Source organism: Alligator sinensis, unplaced genomic scaffold, assembly GCF_000455745.1.
Source record: "Alligator sinensis unplaced genomic scaffold, ASM45574v1 scaffold6_1, whole genome shotgun sequence".
Classification (NCBI taxonomy): Eukaryota; Metazoa; Chordata; order Crocodylia; family Alligatoridae; genus Alligator; species Alligator sinensis.
The window spans coordinates 204,571-207,173 of NW_005842698.1; positions in this window are offsets into that span (position 1 = coordinate 204,571).

Below are 2,603 nucleotides of genomic sequence, written 5' to 3' on the forward strand. Positions count from 1 at the left end.
ATTACATTGCCATAGAAATGTTACTATTTGTCAATATATTTTTTCCTTTTCAGAAATGCATCTTTTGCCATCCCTATTCTCCATTTTATTTCATGATCACATTTACTCTATCTGATGTTATCCAGCTTCCCAAGTAGTAAAATTTATTGACCTGCCTTATCTGTTCCTTTTCCACTTTGATGTTGTATACTGGAATGATCGTCTTCATACTTACATTCGGGATCCTGGTTTTCTCTGATTTAAAAAAAATCCCCATTTTTCAGATTAAAAAACGTAACCCAAAATCCACATTTTTCCATAATTAAAATAAAACACTGCTAATATATATATTAGTGGTGTTTCATTTTATTCATGGAAAAATGTGGATTTTGGGTTACGTTTTTTAATCTGAAAAATGGGGATTTTTTTTAAATCAGAGAAAACCAGGATCCCTGTTTATCATGCATTCTGTTTTTCTACAGTTAATACTTAGACCCTTCTTCTCACTTTTACTTACAACTTAATCTAAAATTTCTTGCAGCTTCTCTTCTGAATCAGCTATTAGGACTGTGTCATCGGCATAACACAAGTTGTTCAAATTCTGTCTGCCAATGATCAGCCCTGGTAAATCCTCAATCTCCCTCAGTATTTTCCCACTGTACAAGTTGAACAAGTTAGATGAAACAACACCGCCTTGCCTCATGCATCTCTTAATTTGTGTGAAATCACTTAGTTCATTTGCTATCTTCACAGCTGCAGTTTGGTCCCAATAGATGTTTCTTAAAATTCTCAAGTGTTTATCATCAATGTTCAGTTCTATCAAAAGCTTTGGTATGATCAATAAAACACACAACAAGGTCTTTCCTCATTTCTGTTGCCCTCTGTGAAAGCATTTGTACCATAAAGATAGCCTTTCTCATACCTTCATCTTCAACAAAACCACACTGAACTTTTGCAATCTCCGGCCTTATTCTACTTCTAGTTGTCATAATCAGAACCTTTAATGGGATTGTGGAAGACCTCGCCTTATACAACGGATCTTATTTTAGAAAGTTGCAGTCAATCTGCCAGGACCCAATGGTCCCCTTTGGAACTCACCTGCCGTGCTTTGATGAAGAAAAAAAAAGAGAAAGATGTAACCTTGGGAGAAAGATTAGTTGGTCGTTCCTGCATCTTAATCAGCTGTCTCCTCTTTGCAGGACTCCTCCTTCCCCATACCCTGCCCTTATCACTCCAAGTGTTTTGGTGTGGAATCTACCCTCACACTTCTCCACCACATCAGTCCTCCCCTGTACCATTATCTATCTGTTGACCACAGTCTCACATGCCCTAATTAATGGTTCCTCTCTGCCCAGGACTTCTCATTAAGTTCACCATATCCAGCATAAACAGTCAATATGGCATAAGCACAGAGTCTATCAAGCACCTTGAGTGACATGCAACCCTGGACCTTTTCTTAGCATCCCCAGAAACTGTGTCCCACAGTTAAGTCCTTCTTCAGGGAGAGATTCTTCTTCTCCCAGGGTGAATTACATCGATACTGTGATGTGACCCAAAATGCGTGGTTACTGCAGGGATGGGAAGAATATGGCCCACAGGCCAGATCCGGCCTGCCAGATGTGAGAGAGGCACACAGTGTGTGTGTGTGTGTGTGTGTGTGTGTGTCCATTCATGTAATGAGGGAGGAAGAGATAGTTGTGTCTCTTCCTCCCTCATTACATGATAGATAGTCTGTGTTTGTGTCTGTGTGTGTCCTGCAGTCAGGGAGGGGGAGAGAGAGATAGAGCAATGAGGGAAGGACAAGGAGGTGATACTTCCCCTCTATCGGGCACTGGTCAGACCGCAGTTGGAATACTGCATGCAATTCTGGGCACTGCACTTCAAGAGGGATGTGGATAACCTGGAGAGGGTCCAGAGAAGGGCCACTCGTATGGTTAAGGGCTTGCAGGCCAAGCCCTACAAGGAGAGACTAGAGAACCTGGACCTTTTCAGCCTCTGCAAGAGAAGGTTGAGAGGCGACCTTGTGGCTGCCTATAAGTTCATCACGGGGACACAGAAGGGAATTGGTGAGGCTTTACTCACCAAGGCGCCCCTGGGGGTTACAAGAAATAATGGCTATAAGCTAGCAGAGAGCAGATTTAGACTGGACATTAGGAAGAACTTCTTCACAATTAGAGTGGCCAAGGTCTGGAATGGGCTCCCAAGGGAGGTGGTGCTTTCCCCTACCCTGGGGGTCTTCAAGAGGAGGTTAAATAGGCATCTAGCTGGGGTCATCTAAACCCTTCCAACCCTAACATCTATGAATCTATGAGAGAGTGTGTGTATGGGTGTGTGTAGTGAGGGAAGCAGAGTGTGTGTGTGTGTGTGTGTGTGTGTGTGTGTGCGCGCGTGCATGCATAGGGCGAGTCTCACTAGCATACCTCACCATACACATGCACCCACAGCCCCCTTACACTGCCATACATGAAGACCTGCATACACCCACCCCAGCCACCCCCCACATAGCCCCCCACAAAACCCATACCCACACCTCTCATCCACACACACCCACATACTCCCTCACCCCACATTCCCCACACCTATCCACCCTCCCCCACATACCCACCCACTCACAGCCCCCCACA